We start from the raw sequence: 15,560 nt of genomic DNA, 5'->3' as shown, positions 1-15,560 counted from the left end.
CACGCCTACTTTAGCAACGCGTGAAAAGACGAAATGCCAAACAATCGCCCAAAGGACGGTTGGTCTGACTCTTCAGTCGGGTCACTCCCATGATGCCCTGCAGGAGTGGATGAGTCATCTTTGTCTCACCATACCTTAAATGAGCTGCTCCATGAGAACGTGACATCCTTGGCCGCTTGGGGACTTTTAACTTTGCGCAGTGGCAGTATCATAGCCCATGAGGTTTAACCGAGGCGTGATTATTGCTAATTGAAAACTTTTCCCAATACCCCGCCATGATGACTTGAAATACAGTCAGCATTGGCAATTTTTGCTGGTCTCTCAGGAGACTTCATCTCTCGTAAAAAGAACAGATGTAGCGGTAAGAAAATAAGTTTAGCAGGTATGTTAACATGGTTTGTTCTCACCTGCAAAGAAAATGCAACTCTGCCCTTGAAGCCAACTGGTGCCTATTTTCCAGCTGCAGGGAACATCATTTATCTTCCTGACACGCCTACTTTAGCAACGCGTGAAAAGACGAAATGCCAAACAATCACACAAAGGACGGTTGGTCTGACTCTTCAGTCGGGTCACTCCCATGATGCCTTGCAGGAGTGGATGAGTCATCTTTGTCTCACCATACCTTAAATGAGCTGCTCCATGAGAACGTGACATCCTTGGCCGCTTGCGGACTTTTAACTTTGCGCAGTGGCAGTATCATAGCCCATGAGGTTTAACCGAGGCGTGATTATTGCTAATTGAAAACTTTTCCCAATACCCCGCCATGATGACTTGAAATACAGTCAGCATTGGCAATTTTTGCTGGTCTCTCAGGAGACTTCATCTCTCGTAAAAAGAACAGATGTAGCGGTAAGAAAATAAGTTTAGCAGGTATGTTAACATGGTTTCTTCTCACCCGCGAAGGAAATGCAACTCTGCCCTTGAAGCCAACTGATGCCTATTTTCCAGCTGCAGGGAACATCATTTATCTTCCTGACACGCCTACTTTAGCAACGCGTGAAAAGACGAAATGCCAAACAATCACACAAAGGATGGTTGGTCTGACTCTTCAGTCTGGTCACTCCCATGATGCCTTGCAGGAGTGGATGAGTCATCTTTGTCTCACCATACCTTAAATGAGCTGCTCCATGAGAACGTGACATCCTTGGCCGCTTGGGGACTTTTAACTTTGCGCAGTGGCAGTATCATAGCCCATGAGGTTTAACCGAGGCGTGATTATTGCTAATTGAAAACTTTTCCCAATACCCCGCCATGGTGACTTGAAATACAGTCAGCATTGGCAATTTTTGCTGGTCTCTCAGGAGACTCGATCTCTCATGAAAAGAACAGACTTAGGGGTAAGAAAATAAACTTCCAAGGAATGTTAACATGGTTTGTTCTCACCCGCGAAGAAAAAGAAACTCTGGCCTTGAAGCTAACTGGTGCCTGTTTTCCAGCTGCAGAAAATTTCATTTTCCTTCCTGACACGCCTACTTTAGCAACTCGTGAAAAGACGAAATGCCAAACAATCGCCCAAAGGACGGTTGGTCTGACTCTTCAGTCGGGTCACTCCCATGATGCCCTGCAGGAGTGGATGAGTCATCTTTGTCTCACCATACCTTAAATGAGCTGCTCCATGAGAACGTGACATCCTTGGCCGCTTGGGGACTTTTAACTTTGCGCAGTGGCAGTATCATAGCCCATGAGGTTTAACCGAGGCGTGATTATTGCTAATTGAAAACTTTTCCCAATACCCCGCCATGATGACTTGAAATACAGTCAGCATTGGCAATTTTTGCTGGTCTCTCAGGAGACTTCATCTCTCGTAAAAAGAACAGATGTAGCGGTAAGAAAATAAGTTTAGCAGGTATGTTAACATGGTTTGTTCTCACCTGCAAAGAAAATGCAACTCTGCCCTTGAAGCCAACTGGTGCCTATTTTCCAGCTGCAGGGAACATCATTTATCTTCCTGACACGCCTACTTTAGCAACGCGTGAAAAGACGAAATGCCAAACAATCACACAAAGGACGGTTGGTCTGACTCTTCAGTCGGGTCACTCCCATGATGCCTTGCAGGAGTGGATGAGTCATCTTTGTCTCACCATACCTTAAATGAGCTGCTCCATGAGAACGTGACATCCTTGGCCGCTTGGGGACTTTTAACTTTGCGCAGTGGCAGTATCATAGCCCATGAGGTTTAACCGAGGCGTGATTATTGCTAATTGAAAACTTTTCCCAATACCCCGCCATGATGACTTGAAATACAGTCAGCATTGGCAATTTTTGCTGGTCTCTCAGGAGACTCGATCTCTCATAAAAAGAACAGACTTAGGGGTAAGAAAATAAACTTCCAAGGAATGTTAACATGGTTTGTTCTCACCCGCGAAGAAAAAGAAACTCTGGCCTTGAAGCTAACTGGTGCCTGTTTTCCAGCTGCAGAAAATTTCATTTTCCTTCCTGACACGCCTACTTTAGCAACTCGTGAAAAGACGAAATGCCAAACAATCGCCCGAAGGACGGTTGGTCTGACTCTTCAGTCGGGTCACTCCCATGATGCCTTGCAGGAGTGGATGAGTCATCTTTGTCTCACCATACCTTAAATGAGCTGCTCCATCAGAACGTGACATCCCTGGCCGCTTGGGGACTTTTAACTTTGTGCAGTGGCAGTATCATAGCTCATGAGGTTTAACCGAGGCGTGATTATTGCTAATTGAAAACTTTTCCCAATACCCCGCCATGATGACTTGAAATACAGTCAGCATTGGCAATTTTTGCTGGTCTCTCAGGAGACTTGATCTCTCATAAAAAGAACAGACTTAGGGGTAAGAAAATAAACTTCCAAGGAATGTTAACATGGTTTGTTCTCACCCGCGAAGAAAAAGAAACTCTGGCCTTGAAGCTAACTGGTGCCTGTTTTCCAGCTGCAGAAAATTTCATTTTCCTTCCTGACACGCCTACTTTAGCAACTCGTGAAAAGACGAAATGCCAAACAATCGCCCGAAGGACGGTTGGTCTGACTCTTCAGTCGGGTCACTCCCATGATGCCCTGCAGGAGTGGATGAGTCATCTTTGTCTCACCATACCTTAAATGAGCTGCTCCATGAGAACGTGACATCCTTGGCCGCTTGGGGACTTTTAACTTTGCGCAGTGGCAGTATCATAGCCCATGAGGTTTAACCGAGGCGTGATTATTGCTAATTGAAAACTTTTCCCAATACCCCGCCATGATGACTTGAAATACAGTCAGCATTGGCAATTTTTGCTGGTCTCTCAGGAGACTTCATCTCTCGTAAAAAGAACAGATGTAGCGGTAAGAAAATAAGTTTAGCAGGTATGTTAACATGGTTTGTTCTCACCTGCAAAGAAAATGCAACTCTGCCCTTGAAGCCAACTGGTGCCTATTTTCCAGCTGCAGGGAACATCATTTATCTTCCTGACACGCCTACTTTAGCAACGCGTGAAAAGACGAAATGCCAAACAATCACACAAAGGACGGTTGGTCTGACTCTTCAGTCGGGTCACTCCCATGATGCCTTGCAGGAGTGGATGAGTCATCTTTGTCTCACCATACCTTAAATGAGCTGCTCCATGAGAACGTGACATCCTTGGCCGCTTGGGGACTTTTAACTTTGCGCAGTGGCAGTATCATAGCCCATGAGGTTTAACCGAGGCGTGATTATTGCTAATTGAAAACTTTTCCCAATACCCCGCCATGATGACTTGAAATACAGTCAGCATTGGCAATTTTTGCTGGTCTCTCAGGAGACTCGATCTCTCATAAAAAGAACAGACTTAGGGGTAAGAAAATAAACTTCCAAGGAATGTTAACATGGTTTGTTCTCACCCGCGAAGAAAAAGAAACTCTGGCCTTGAAGCTAACTGGTGCCTGTTTTCCAGCTGCAGAAAATTTCATTTTCCTTCCTGACACGCCTACTTTAGCAACTCGTGAAAAGACGAAATGCCAAACAATCGCCCGAAGGACGGTTGGTCTGACTCTTCAGTCGGGTCACTCCCATGATGCCTTGCAGGAGTGGATGAGTCATCTTTGTCTCACCATACCTTAAATGAGCTGCTCCATCAGAACGTGACATCCCTGGCCGCTTGGGGACTTTTAACTTTGTGCAGTGGCAGTATCATAGCTCATGAGGTTTAACCGAGGCGTGATTATTGCTAATTGAAAACTTTTCCCAATACCCCGCCATGATGACTTGAAATACAGTCAGCATTGGCAATTTTTGCTGGTCTCTCAGGAGACTTGATCTCTCATAAAAAGAACAGACTTAGGGGTAAGAAAATAAACTTCCAAGGAATGTTAACATGGTTTGTTCTCACCCGCGAAGAAAAAGAAACTCTGGCCTTGAAGCTAACTGGTGCCTGTTTTCCAGCTGCAGAAAATTTCATTTTCCTTCCTGACACGCCTACTTTAGCAACTCGTGAAAAGACGAAATGCCAAACAATCGCCCGAAGGACGGTTGGTCTGACTCTTCAGTCGGGTCACTCCCATGATGCCCTGCAGGAGTGGATGAGTCATCTTTGTCTCACCATACCTTAAATGAGCTGCTCCATCAGAACGTGACATCCTTGGCCGCTTGGGGACTTTTAACTTTGCGCAGTGGCAGTATCATAGCCCATGAGGTTTAACCGAGGCGTGATTATTGCTAATTGAAAACTTTTCCCAATACCCCGCCATGATGACTTGAAATACAGTCAGCATTGGCAATTTTTACTGGTCTCTCAGGAGACTTCATCTCTCGTAAAAAGAACAGATGTAGCGGTAAGAAAATAAGTTTAGCAGGTATGTTAACATGGTTTGTTCTCACCTGCAAAGAAAATGCAACTCTGCCCTTGAAGCCAACTGGTGCCTATTTTCCAGCTGCAGGGAACATCATTTATCTTCCTGACACGCCTACTTTAGCAACGCGTGAAAAGACGAAATGCCAAACAATCACACAAAGGACGGTTGGTCTGACTCTTCAGTCGGGTCACTCCCATGATGCCTTGCAGGAGTGGATGAGTCATCTTTGTCTCACCATACCTTAAATGAGCTGCTCCATGAGAACGTGACATCCTTGGCCGCTTGGGGACTTTTAACTTTGCGCAGTGGCAGTATCATAGCCCATGAGGTTTAACCGAGGCGTGATTATTGCTAATTGAAAACTTTTCCCAATACCCCGCCATGATGACTTGAAATACAGTCAGCATTGGCAATTTTTGCTGGTCTGTCAGGAGACTCGATCTCTCATAAAAAGAACAGACTTAGGGGTAAGAAAATAAACTTCCAAGGAATGTTAACATGGTTTGTTCTCACCCGTGAAGAAAAAGAAACTCTGTCCTTGAAGCTAACTGGTGCCTGTTTTCCAGCTGCAGAAAATTTCATTTTCCTTCCTGACACGCCTACTTTAGCAACTCGTGAAAAGACGAAATGCCAAACAATCGCCCGAAGGACGGTTGGTCTGACTCTTCAGTCGGGTCACTCCCATGATGCCTTGCAGGAGTGGATGAGTCATCTTTGTCTCACCATACCTTAAATGAGCTGCTCCATCAGAACGTGACATCCTTGGCCGCTTGGGGACTTTTAACTTTGCGCAGTGGCAGTATCATAGCTCATGAGGTTTAACCGAGGCGTGATTATTGCTAATTGAAAACTTTTCCCAATACCCCGCCATGATGACTTGAAATACAGTCAGCATTGGCAATTTTTGCTGGTCTCTCAGGAGAGTTCATCTCTCGTAAAAAGAACAGATGTAGCGGTAAGAAAATAAGTTTAGCAGGTATGTTAACATGGTTTGTTCTCACCCGCGAAGGAAATGCAACTCTGCCCTTGAAGCCAACTGGTGCCTATTTTCCAGCTGCAGGGAACATCATTTATCTTCCTGACACGCCTACTTTAGCAACGCGTGAAAAGACGAAATGCCAAACAATCGCCCGAAGGCCGGTTGGTCTGACTCTTCAGTCGGGTCACTCCCATGATGCCTTGCAGGAGTGGATGAGTCATCTTTGTCTCACCATACCTTAAATGAGCTGCTCCATGAGAACGTGACATCCTTGGCCGCTTGGGGACTTTTAACTTTGCGCAGTGGCAGTATCATAGCCCATGAGGTTTAACCGAGGCGTGATTATTGCTAATTGAAAACTTTTCCCAATACCGTGCCATGATGACTTGAAATACAGTCAGCATTGGCAATTTTTGCTGGTCTCTCAGGAAACTCGATCTCTCGTAAAAAGAACAGACTTAGGGGTAAGAAAATAAACTTCCAAGGAATGTTAGCATGGTTTGTTCTCACCCGCGAAGAAAAAGAAACTCTGGCCTTGAAGCTAACTGGTGCCTGTTTTCCAGCTGCAGAAAATTTCATTTTCCTTCCTGACACGCCTACTTTAGCAACGCGTGAAAAGACGAAATGCCAAACAATCGCCCGAAGGACGGTTGGTCTGACTCTTCAGTCGGGTCACTCCCATGATGCCTTGCAGGAGTGGATGAGTCATCTTTGTCTCACCATACCTTAAATGAGCTGCTCCATCAGAACGTGACATCCTTGGCCGCTTGGGGACTTTTAACTTTGCGCAGTGGCAGTATCATAGCCCATGAGGTTTAACCGAGGCGTGATTATTGCTAATTGAAAACTTTTCCCAATACCCCGCCATGATGACTTGAAATACAGTCAGCATTGGCAATTTTTGCTGGTTTCTCAGGAGACTTCATCTCTCGTAAAAAGAACAGATGTAGCGGTAAGAAAATAAGTTTAGCAGGTATGTTAACATGGTTTGTTCTCACCTGCAAAGAAAATGCAACTCTGCCCTTGAAGCCAACTGGTGCCTATTTTCCAGCTGCAGGGAACATCATTTATCTTCCTGACACGCCTACTTTAGCAACGCGTGAAAAGACGAAATGCCAAACAATCACACAAAGGACGGTTGGTCTGACTCTTCAGTCGGGTCACTCCCATGATGCCTTGCAGGAGTGGATGAGTCATCTTTGTCTCACCATACCTTAAATGAGCTGCTCCATGAGAACGTGACATCCTTGGCCGCTTGGGGACTTTTAACTTTGCGCAGTGGCAGTATCATAGCTCATGAGGTTTAACCGAGGCGTGATTATTGCTAATTGAAAACTTTTCCCAATACCCCGCCGTGATGACTTGAAATACAGTCAGCATTGGCAATTTTTGCTGGTCTCTCAGGAGACTCGATCTCTCATAAAAAGAACAGACTTAGGGGTAAGAAAATAAACTTCCAAGGAATGTTAACATGGTTTGTTCTCACCCGCGAAGAAAAAGAAACTCTGGCCTTGAAGCTAACTGGTGCCTGTTTTCCAGTTGCAGAAAATTTCATTTTCCTTCCTGACACGCCTACTTTAGCAACTCGTGAAAAGACGAAATACCAAACAATCGCCCGAAGGACGGTTGGTCTGACTCTTCAGTCGGGTCACTCCCATGATGCCTTGCAGGAGTGGATGAGTCATCTTTGTCTCACCATACCTTAAATGAGCTGCTCCATCAGAACGTGACATCCTTGGCCGCTTGGGGACTTTTAACTTTGCGCAGTGGCAGTATCATAGCTCATGAGGTTTAACCGAGGCGTGATTATTGCTAATTGAAAACTTTTCCCAATACCCCGCCATGATGACTTGAAATACAGTCAGCATTGGCAATTTTTGCTGGTCTCTCAGGAGACTCGATCTCTCATAAAAAGAACAGACTTAGGGGTAAGAAAATAAACTTCCCAGGAATGTTAACATGGTTTGTTCTCACCCGCGAAGAAAAAGAAACTCTGGCCTTGAAGCTAACTGGTGTCTGTTTTCCAGCTGCAGAAAATTTCATTTTCCTTCCTGACACGCCTACTTTAGCAACTCGTGAAAAGACGAAATGCCAAACAATCGCCCGAAGGACGGTTGGTCTGACTCTTCAGTCGGGTCAATCCCATGATGCCTTGCAGGAGTGGATGAGTCATCTTTGTCTCACCATACCTTAAATGAGCTGCTCCATCAGAACGTGACATCCTTGGCCGCTTGGGGACTTTTAACTTTGCGCAGTGGCAGTATCATAGCTCATGAGGTTTAACCGAGGCGTGATTATTGCTAATTGAAAACTTTTCCCAATACCCCGCCATGATGACTTGAAATACAGTCAGCATTGGCAATTTTTGCTGGTCTCTCAGGAGAGTTCATCTCTCGTAAAAAGAACAGATGTAGCGGTAAGAAAATAAGTTTAGCAGGTATGTTAACATGGTTTGTTCTCACCCGCGAAGGAAATGCAACTCTGCCCTTGAAGCCAACTGGTGCCTATTTTCCAGCTGCAGGGAACATCATTTATCTTCCTGACACGCCTACTTTAGCAACGCGTGAAAAGACGAAATGCCAAACAATCGCCCGAAGGCCGGTTGGTCTGACTCTTCAGTCGGGTCACTCCCATGATGCCTTGCAGGAGTGGATGAGTCATCTTTGTCTCACCATACCTTAAATGAGCTGCTCCATGAGAACGTGACATCCTTGGCCGCTTGGGGACTTTTAACTTTGCGCAGTGGCAGTATCATAGCCCATGAGGTTTAACCGAGGCGTGATTATTGCTAATTGAAAACTTTTCCCAATACCCCGCCATGATGACTTGAAATACAGTCAGCATTGGCAATTTTTGCTGGTCTCTCAGGAGACTTCATCTCTCGTAAAAAGAACAGATGTAGCGGTAAGAAAATAAGTTTAGCAGGTATATTAACATGGTTTGTTCTCACCCGCGAAGAAAATGCAACTCTGCCCTGGAAGCTAACTGGTGCCTATTTTCCAGCTGCAGGGAACATCATTTATCTTCCTGACACGCCTACTTTAGCAACGCGTGAAAAGACGAAATGCCAAACAATCACACAAAGGACGGTTGGTCTGACTCTTCAGTCGGGTCACTCCCATGATGCCTTGCAGGAGTGGATGAGTCATCTTTGTCTCACCATACCTTAAATGAGCTGCTCCATGAGAACGTGACATCCTTGGCCGCTTGGGGACTTTTAACTTTGCGCAGTGTCAGTATCATAGCCCATGAGGTTTAACCGAGGCGTGATTATTGCTAATTGAAAACTTTTCCCAATACCCCGCCATGATGACTTGAAATACAGTCAGCATTGGCAATTTTTGCTGGTCTCTCAGGAGACTCGATCTCTCATAAAAAGAACAGACTTAGGGGTAAGAAAATAAACTTCCAAGGAATGTTAACATGGTTTGTTCTCACCCGCGAAGAAAAAGAAACTCTGGCCTTGAAGCTAACTGGTGCCTGTTTTCCAGCTGCAGAAAATTTCATTTTCCTTCCTGACACGCCTACTTTAGCAACTCGTGAAAAGACGAAATGCCAAACAATCGCCCGAAGGACGGTTGGTCTGACTCTTCAGTCGGGTCACTCCCATGATGCCTTGCAGGAGTGGATGAGTCATCTTTGTCTCACCATACCTTAAATGAGCTGCTCCATGAGAACGTGACATCCTTGGCCGCTTGGGGACGTTTAACTTTGCGCAGTGGCAGTATCATAGCCCATGAGGTTTAACCGAGGCGTGATTATTGCTAATTGAAAACTTTTCCCCATACCCCGCCATGATGACTTGAAATACAGTCAGCATTGGCAATTTTTGCTGGTCTCTCAGGAGACTTCATCTCTCGTAAAAAGAACAGATGTAGCGGTAAGCAAATAAGTTTAGCAGGTATGTTAACATGGTTTGTTCTCACCCGCGAAGGAAATGCAACTCTGCCCTTGAAGCCAACTGGTGCCTATTTTCCAGCTGCAGGGAACATCATTTATCTTCCTGACACGCCTACTTTAGCAGCGCGTGAAAAGACGAAATGCCAAACAATCACACAAAGGATGGTTGGTCTGACTCTTCAGTCTGGTCACTCCCATGATGCCTTGCAGGAGTGGATGAGTCATCTTTGTCTCACCATACCTTAAATGAGCTGCTCCATGAGAACGTGACATCCTTGGCCGCTTGGGGACGTTTAACTTTGCGCAGTGGCAGTATCATAGCCCATGAGGTTTAACCGAGGCGTGATTATTGCTAATTGAAAACTTTTCCCCATACCCCGCCATGATGACTTGAAATACAGTCAGCATTGGCAATTTTTGCTGGTCTCTCAGGAGACTCGATCTCTCGTAAAAAGAACAGACTTAGGGGTAAGAAAATAAACTTCCAAGGAATGTTAGCACGGTTTGTTCTCACCCGCGAAGAAAAAGAAACTCTGGCCTTGAAGCCAACTGGTGCCTATTTTCCAGCTGCAGGGAACATCATTTATCTTCCTGACACGCCTACTTTAGCAACGCGTGAAAAGACGAAATGCCAAACAATCGCCCGAAGGACGGTTGGTCTGACTCTTCAGTCTGGTCACTCCCATGATGCCTTGCACGAGTGGATGAGTCATCTTTGTCTCACCATACCTTAAATGAGCTGCTCCATGAGAACGTGACATCCTTGGCCGCTTGGGGACTTTTAACTTTGCGCAGTGGCAGTATCATAGCCCATGAGGTTTAACCGAGGCGTGATTATTGCTAATTGAAAACTTTTCCCAATACCCTGCCATGATGACTTGAAATACAGTCAGCATTGGCAATTTTTGCTGGTCTCTCAGGAGAGTTCATCTCTCGTAAAAAGAACAGATGTAGCGGTAAGAAAATAAGTTTAGCAGGTATGTTAACATGGTTTGTTCTCACCCGCGAAGGAAATGCAACTCTGCCCTTGAAGCCAACTGGTGCCTATTTTCCAGCTGCAGGGAACATCATTTATCTTCCTGACACGCCTACTTTAGCAGCGCGTGAAAAGACGAAATGCCAAACAATCGCCCGAAGGACGGTTGGTCTGACTCTTCAGTCGGGTCACTCCCATGATGCCTTGCAGGAGTGGATGAGTCATCTTTGTCTCACCATACCTTAAATGAGCTGCTCCATCAGAACGTGACATCCTTGGCCGCTTGGGGACTTTTAACTTTGCGCAGTGGCAGTATCATAGCCCATGAGGTTTAACCGAGGCGTGATTATTGCTAATTGAAAACTTTTCCCAATACTCCGCCATGATGACTTGAAATACAGTCAGCATTGGCAATTTTTGCTGGTCTCTCAGGAGACTCGATCTCTCATAAAAAGAACAGACTTAGGGGTAAGAAAATAAACTTCCAAGGAATGTTAACATGGTTTGTTCTCACCCGCGAAGAAAAAGAAACTCTGGCCTTGAAGCTAACTGGTGCCTGTTGTCCAGCTGCAGAAAATTTCATTTTCCTTCCTGACACGCCTACTTTAGCAACTCGTGAAAAGACGAAATGCCAAACAATCGCCCGAAGGACGATTGGTCTGACTCTTCAGTCGGGTCACTCCCATGATGCCTTGCAGGAGTGGATGAGTCATCTTTGTCTCACCATACCTTAAATGAGCTGCTCCATGAGAACGTGACATCCTTGGCCGCTTGGGGACTTTTAACTTTGCGCAGTGGCAGTATCATAGCCCATGAGGTTTAACCGAGGCGTGATTATTGCTAATTGAAAACTTTTCCCAATACCCTGCCATGATGACTTGAAATACAGTCAGCATTGGCAATTTTTGCTGGTCTCTCAGGAGACTCGATCTCTCGTAAAAAGAACAGACTTAGGGGTAAGAAAATAAACTTCCAAGGAATGTTAGCACGGTTTGTTCTCACCCGCGAAGAATAAGAAACTCTGGCCTTGAAGCTAACTGGTGCCTGTTTTCCAGCTGCAGAAAATTTCATTTTCCTTCCTGACACGCCTACTTTAGCAACTCGTGAAAAGACGAAATGCCAAACAATCGCCCGAAGGACGATTGGTCTGACTCTTCAGTCGGGTCACTCCCATGATGCCTTGCAGGAGTGGATGAGTCATCTTTGTCTCACCATACCTTAAATGAGCTGCTCCATGAGAACGTGACATCCTTGGCCGCTTGGGGACTTTTAACTTTGCGCAGTGGCAGTATCATAGCCCATGAGGTTTAACCGAGGCGTGATTATTGCTAATTGAAAACTTTTCCCAATACCCCGCCATGATGACTTGAAATACAGTCAGCATTGGCAATTTTTGCTGGTCTCTCAGGAGACTTCATCTCTCGTAAAAAGAACAGATGTAGCGGTAAGAAAATAAGTTTAGCAGGTATGATAGCATGGTTTGTTCTCACCCGCGAAGAAAATGCAACTCTGCCCTTGAAGCTAACTGGTGCCTATTTTCCAGCTGCAGGGAACATCATTTATCTTCCTGACACGCCTACTTTAGCAGCGCGTGAAAAGACGAAATGCCAAACAATCGCCCGAAGGACGGTTGGTCTGACTCTTCAGTCGGGTCACTCCCATGATGCCTTGCAGGAGTGGATGAGTCATCTTTGTCTCACCATACCTTAAATGAGCTGCTCCATCAGAACGTGACATCCTTTGCCGCTTGGGGACTTTTAACTTTGCGCAGTGGCAGTATCATAGCCCATGAGGTTTAACCGAGGCGTGATTATTGCTAATTGAAAACTTTTCCCAATACTCCGCCATGATGACTTGAAATACAGTCAGCATTGGCAATTTTTGCTGGTCTCTCAGGAGACTCGATCTATCGTAAAAAGAACAGACTTAGGGGTAAGAAAATAAACTTCCAAGGAATGTTAGCACGGTTTGTTCTCACCCGCGAAGAAAAAGAAACTCTGGCCTTGAAGCTAACTGGTGCCTGTTTTCCAGCTGCAGAAAATTTCATTTTCCTTCCTGACACGCCTACTTTAGCAACTCGTGAAAAGACGAAATGCCAAACAATCGCCCGAAGGACGATTGGTCTGACTCTTCAGTCGGGTCACTCCCATGATGCCTTGCAGGAGTGGATGAGTCATCTTTGTCTCACCATACCTTAAATGAGCTGCTCCATGAGAACGTGACATCCTTGGCCGCTTAGGGACTTTTAACTTTGCGCAATGGCAGTATCATAGCCCATGAGGTTTAACCGAGGCGTGATTATTGCTAATTGAAAACTTTTCCCAATACCCCGCCATGATGACTTGAAATACAGTCAGCATTGGCAATTTTTGCTGGTCTCTCAGGAGACTTCATCTCTCGTAAAAAGAACAGATGTAGCGGTAAGAAAATAAGTTTAGCAGGTATGATAGCATGGTTTGTTCTCACCCGCGAAGAAAATGCAACTCTGCCCTTGAAGCTAACTGGTGCCTATTTTCCAGCTGCAGGGAACATCATTTATCTTCCTGACACGCCTACTTTAGCAGCGCGTGAAAAGACGAAATGCCAAACAATCGCCCGAAGGACGGTTGGTCTGACTCTTCAGTCGGGTCACTCCCATGATGCCTTGCAGGAGTGGATGAGTCATCTTTGTCTCACCATACCTTAAATGAGCTGCTCCATCAGAACGTGACATCCTTGGCCGCTTGGGGACTTTTAACTTTGCGCAGTGGCAGTATCATAGCCCATGAGGTTTAACTGAGGCGTGATTATTGCTAATTGAAAACTTTTCCCAATACTCCGCCATGATGACTTGAAATACAGTCAGCATTGGCAATTTTTGCTGGTCTCTCAGGAGACTCGATCTCTCATAAAAAGAACAGACTTAGGGGTAAGAAAATAATCTTCCAAGGAATGTTAACATGGTTTGTTCTCACCCGCGAAGAAAAAGAAACTCTGGCCTTGAAGCTAACTGGTGCCTGTTGTCCAGCTGCAGAAAATTTCATTTTCCTTCCTGACACGCCTACTTTAGCAACTCGTGAAAAGACGAAATGCCAAACAATCGCCCGAAGGACGGTTGGTCTGACTCTTCAGTCGGGTCACTCCCATGATGCCTTGCAGGAGTGGATGAGTCATCTTTGTCTCACCATACCTTAAATGAGCTGCTCCATGAGAACGTGACATCCTTGGCCGCTTAGGGACTTTTAACTTTGCGCAGTGGCAGTATCATAGCCCATGAGGTTTAACCGAGGCGTGATTATTGCTAATTGAAAACTTTTCCCAATACCCCGCCATGATGACTTGAAATACAGTCAGCATTGGCAATTTTTGCTGGTCTCTCAGGAGACTTCATCTCTCGTAAAAAGAACAGATGTAGCGGTAAGAAAATAAGTTTAGCAGGTATGTTAGCATGGTTTGTTCTCACCCGCGAAGAAAATGCAACTCTGCCCTTGAAGCTAACTGGTGCCTATTTTCCAGCTGCAGGGAACATCATTTATCTTCCTGACACGCCTACTTTAGCAGCGCGTGAAAAGACGAAATGCCAAACAATCGCCCGAAGGACGGTTGGTCTGACTCTTCAGTCGGGTCACTCCCATGATGCCTTGCAGGAGTGGATGAGTCATCTTTGTCTCACCATACCTTAAATGAGCTGCTCCATCAGAACGTGACATCCTTGGCCGCTTGGGGACTTTTAACTTTGCGCAGTGGCAGTATCATAGCCCATGAGGTTTAACCGAGGCGTGATTATTGCTAATTGAAAACTTTTCCCAATACTCCGCCATGATGACTTGAAATACAGTCAGCATTGGCAATTTTTGCTGGTCTCTCAGGAGACTCGATCTCTCATAAAAAGAACAGACTTAGGGGTAAGAAAATAAACTTCCAAGGAATGTTAACATGGTTTGTTCTCACCCGCGAAGAAAAAGAAACTCTGGCCTTGAAGCTAACTGGTGCCTGTTGTCCAGCTGCAGAAAATTTCATTTTCCTTCCTGACACGCCTACTTTAGCAACTCGTGAAAAGACGAAATGCCAAACAATCGCCCGAAGGACGGTTGGTCTGACTCTTCAGTCGGGTCACTCCCATGATGCCTTGCAGGAGTGGATGAGTCATCTTTGTCTCACCACACCTTAAATGAGCTGCTCCATGAGAACGTGACATCCTTGGCCGCTTGGGGACTTTTAACTTTGCGCAGTGGCAGTATCATAGCCCATGAGGTTTAACCGAGGGGTGATTATTGCTAATTGAAAACTTTTCCCAATACCCCGCCATGATGACTTGAAATACAGTCAGCATTGGCAATTTTTGCTGGTCTCTCAGGAGACTTCATCTCTCGTAAAAAGAACAGATGTAGCGGTAAGAAAATAAGTTTAGCAGGTATGTTAACATGGTTTGTTCTCACCCGCGAAGAAAATGCAACTCTGCCCTTGAAGCCAACTGGTGCCTATTTTCCAGCTGCAGGGAACATCATTTATCTTCCTGACACGCCTACTTTAGCAACGCGTGAAAAGACGAAATGCCAAACAATCACACAAAGGATGGTTGGTCTGACTCTTCAGTCTGGTCACTCCCATGATGCCTTGCAGGAGTGGATGAGTCATCTTTGTCTCACCATACCTTAAATGAGCTGCTCCATGAGAACGTGACATCCTTGGCCGCTTGGGGACTTTTAACTTTGCACAGTGGCAGTATCATAGCCCATGAGGTTTAACTGAGGCGTGATTATTGCTAATTGAAAACTTTTCCCAATACCCCGCCATGATGACTTGAAATACAGTCAGCATTGGCAATTTTTGCTGGTCTCTCAGGAGACTCGATCTCTCGTAAAAAGAACAGATGTAGCGGTAAGAAAATAAGTTTAGCAGGTATGTTAGCATGGTTTGTTCTCACCCGCGAAGAAAATGCAACTCTGCCC

General features: G+C 45.5%; 32 non-coding genes across 32 annotated transcripts; all 32 read left to right on the top strand.

Moving 5' to 3' along the window:
• Positions 1–188: 188 nt before the first annotated feature.
• On the top strand, positions 189–329 carry LOC136613253 (U4 spliceosomal RNA). Its single transcript, XR_010790513.1, has one exon. It is a non-coding gene; the product is annotated as a U4 spliceosomal RNA (small nuclear RNA).
• Positions 330–676: 347 nt separating this feature from the next.
• On the top strand, positions 677–817 carry LOC136613252 (U4 spliceosomal RNA). Its single transcript, XR_010790512.1, has one exon. It is a non-coding gene; the product is annotated as a U4 spliceosomal RNA (small nuclear RNA).
• Positions 818–1,164: 347 nt separating this feature from the next.
• Positions 1,165–1,305, top strand: LOC136613325 (U4 spliceosomal RNA). The gene has a single exon (XR_010790577.1). It is a non-coding gene; the product is annotated as a U4 spliceosomal RNA (small nuclear RNA).
• Positions 1,306–1,652: 347 nt separating this feature from the next.
• Positions 1,653–1,793, top strand: LOC136613251 (U4 spliceosomal RNA). Its single transcript, XR_010790511.1, has one exon. It is a non-coding gene; the product is annotated as a U4 spliceosomal RNA (small nuclear RNA).
• Positions 1,794–2,140: 347 nt separating this feature from the next.
• Positions 2,141–2,281, top strand: LOC136613250 (U4 spliceosomal RNA). Its single transcript, XR_010790510.1, has one exon. It is a non-coding gene; the product is annotated as a U4 spliceosomal RNA (small nuclear RNA).
• Positions 2,282–2,628: 347 nt separating this feature from the next.
• LOC136613424 (U4 spliceosomal RNA) lies at positions 2,629–2,769 on the top strand. Its single transcript, XR_010790664.1, has one exon. It is a non-coding gene; the product is annotated as a U4 spliceosomal RNA (small nuclear RNA).
• A 347-nt stretch (positions 2,770–3,116) lies between these two features.
• Positions 3,117–3,257, top strand: LOC136613249 (U4 spliceosomal RNA). The gene has a single exon (XR_010790509.1). It is a non-coding gene; the product is annotated as a U4 spliceosomal RNA (small nuclear RNA).
• A 347-nt stretch (positions 3,258–3,604) lies between these two features.
• Positions 3,605–3,745, top strand: LOC136613248 (U4 spliceosomal RNA). The gene has a single exon (XR_010790508.1). It is a non-coding gene; the product is annotated as a U4 spliceosomal RNA (small nuclear RNA).
• A 347-nt stretch (positions 3,746–4,092) lies between these two features.
• LOC136613422 (U4 spliceosomal RNA) lies at positions 4,093–4,233 on the top strand. The gene has a single exon (XR_010790663.1). It is a non-coding gene; the product is annotated as a U4 spliceosomal RNA (small nuclear RNA).
• Positions 4,234–4,580: 347 nt separating this feature from the next.
• LOC136613443 (U4 spliceosomal RNA) lies at positions 4,581–4,721 on the top strand. The gene has a single exon (XR_010790682.1). It is a non-coding gene; the product is annotated as a U4 spliceosomal RNA (small nuclear RNA).
• A 347-nt stretch (positions 4,722–5,068) lies between these two features.
• LOC136613470 (U4 spliceosomal RNA) lies at positions 5,069–5,209 on the top strand. Its single transcript, XR_010790709.1, has one exon. It is a non-coding gene; the product is annotated as a U4 spliceosomal RNA (small nuclear RNA).
• A 347-nt stretch (positions 5,210–5,556) lies between these two features.
• Positions 5,557–5,697, top strand: LOC136613404 (U4 spliceosomal RNA). Its single transcript, XR_010790647.1, has one exon. It is a non-coding gene; the product is annotated as a U4 spliceosomal RNA (small nuclear RNA).
• Positions 5,698–6,044: 347 nt separating this feature from the next.
• Positions 6,045–6,185, top strand: LOC136613573 (U4 spliceosomal RNA). Its single transcript, XR_010790805.1, has one exon. It is a non-coding gene; the product is annotated as a U4 spliceosomal RNA (small nuclear RNA).
• Positions 6,186–6,532: 347 nt separating this feature from the next.
• On the top strand, positions 6,533–6,673 carry LOC136613368 (U4 spliceosomal RNA). The gene has a single exon (XR_010790615.1). It is a non-coding gene; the product is annotated as a U4 spliceosomal RNA (small nuclear RNA).
• Positions 6,674–7,020: 347 nt separating this feature from the next.
• On the top strand, positions 7,021–7,161 carry LOC136613464 (U4 spliceosomal RNA). The gene has a single exon (XR_010790703.1). It is a non-coding gene; the product is annotated as a U4 spliceosomal RNA (small nuclear RNA).
• Positions 7,162–7,508: 347 nt separating this feature from the next.
• LOC136613403 (U4 spliceosomal RNA) lies at positions 7,509–7,649 on the top strand. The gene has a single exon (XR_010790646.1). It is a non-coding gene; the product is annotated as a U4 spliceosomal RNA (small nuclear RNA).
• A 347-nt stretch (positions 7,650–7,996) lies between these two features.
• On the top strand, positions 7,997–8,137 carry LOC136613402 (U4 spliceosomal RNA). Its single transcript, XR_010790645.1, has one exon. It is a non-coding gene; the product is annotated as a U4 spliceosomal RNA (small nuclear RNA).
• A 347-nt stretch (positions 8,138–8,484) lies between these two features.
• On the top strand, positions 8,485–8,625 carry LOC136613247 (U4 spliceosomal RNA). Its single transcript, XR_010790507.1, has one exon. It is a non-coding gene; the product is annotated as a U4 spliceosomal RNA (small nuclear RNA).
• A 347-nt stretch (positions 8,626–8,972) lies between these two features.
• Positions 8,973–9,113, top strand: LOC136613452 (U4 spliceosomal RNA). Its single transcript, XR_010790691.1, has one exon. It is a non-coding gene; the product is annotated as a U4 spliceosomal RNA (small nuclear RNA).
• A 347-nt stretch (positions 9,114–9,460) lies between these two features.
• On the top strand, positions 9,461–9,601 carry LOC136613360 (U4 spliceosomal RNA). Its single transcript, XR_010790608.1, has one exon. It is a non-coding gene; the product is annotated as a U4 spliceosomal RNA (small nuclear RNA).
• Positions 9,602–9,948: 347 nt separating this feature from the next.
• Positions 9,949–10,089, top strand: LOC136613359 (U4 spliceosomal RNA). Its single transcript, XR_010790607.1, has one exon. It is a non-coding gene; the product is annotated as a U4 spliceosomal RNA (small nuclear RNA).
• A 347-nt stretch (positions 10,090–10,436) lies between these two features.
• Positions 10,437–10,577, top strand: LOC136613379 (U4 spliceosomal RNA). The gene has a single exon (XR_010790625.1). It is a non-coding gene; the product is annotated as a U4 spliceosomal RNA (small nuclear RNA).
• Positions 10,578–10,924: 347 nt separating this feature from the next.
• On the top strand, positions 10,925–11,065 carry LOC136613349 (U4 spliceosomal RNA). Its single transcript, XR_010790598.1, has one exon. It is a non-coding gene; the product is annotated as a U4 spliceosomal RNA (small nuclear RNA).
• A 347-nt stretch (positions 11,066–11,412) lies between these two features.
• LOC136613377 (U4 spliceosomal RNA) lies at positions 11,413–11,553 on the top strand. The gene has a single exon (XR_010790624.1). It is a non-coding gene; the product is annotated as a U4 spliceosomal RNA (small nuclear RNA).
• A 347-nt stretch (positions 11,554–11,900) lies between these two features.
• On the top strand, positions 11,901–12,041 carry LOC136613246 (U4 spliceosomal RNA). The gene has a single exon (XR_010790506.1). It is a non-coding gene; the product is annotated as a U4 spliceosomal RNA (small nuclear RNA).
• Positions 12,042–12,388: 347 nt separating this feature from the next.
• On the top strand, positions 12,389–12,529 carry LOC136613348 (U4 spliceosomal RNA). The gene has a single exon (XR_010790597.1). It is a non-coding gene; the product is annotated as a U4 spliceosomal RNA (small nuclear RNA).
• A 347-nt stretch (positions 12,530–12,876) lies between these two features.
• On the top strand, positions 12,877–13,017 carry LOC136613320 (U4 spliceosomal RNA). The gene has a single exon (XR_010790574.1). It is a non-coding gene; the product is annotated as a U4 spliceosomal RNA (small nuclear RNA).
• A 347-nt stretch (positions 13,018–13,364) lies between these two features.
• Positions 13,365–13,505, top strand: LOC136613463 (U4 spliceosomal RNA). Its single transcript, XR_010790702.1, has one exon. It is a non-coding gene; the product is annotated as a U4 spliceosomal RNA (small nuclear RNA).
• A 347-nt stretch (positions 13,506–13,852) lies between these two features.
• On the top strand, positions 13,853–13,993 carry LOC136613245 (U4 spliceosomal RNA). Its single transcript, XR_010790505.1, has one exon. It is a non-coding gene; the product is annotated as a U4 spliceosomal RNA (small nuclear RNA).
• Positions 13,994–14,340: 347 nt separating this feature from the next.
• Positions 14,341–14,481, top strand: LOC136613347 (U4 spliceosomal RNA). The gene has a single exon (XR_010790596.1). It is a non-coding gene; the product is annotated as a U4 spliceosomal RNA (small nuclear RNA).
• A 347-nt stretch (positions 14,482–14,828) lies between these two features.
• Positions 14,829–14,969, top strand: LOC136613511 (U4 spliceosomal RNA). The gene has a single exon (XR_010790747.1). It is a non-coding gene; the product is annotated as a U4 spliceosomal RNA (small nuclear RNA).
• A 347-nt stretch (positions 14,970–15,316) lies between these two features.
• On the top strand, positions 15,317–15,457 carry LOC136613521 (U4 spliceosomal RNA). Its single transcript, XR_010790756.1, has one exon. It is a non-coding gene; the product is annotated as a U4 spliceosomal RNA (small nuclear RNA).
• The last annotated feature ends 103 nt before the right edge of the window (positions 15,458–15,560 follow it).

The sequence above is a fragment of the Eleutherodactylus coqui genome, chromosome 2, assembly GCF_035609145.1.
Source record: "Eleutherodactylus coqui strain aEleCoq1 chromosome 2, aEleCoq1.hap1, whole genome shotgun sequence".
Taxonomy (NCBI): domain Eukaryota; kingdom Metazoa; phylum Chordata; class Amphibia; order Anura; family Eleutherodactylidae; genus Eleutherodactylus; species Eleutherodactylus coqui.
This window is presented reverse-complemented; position numbering and strand designations above follow the sequence as displayed.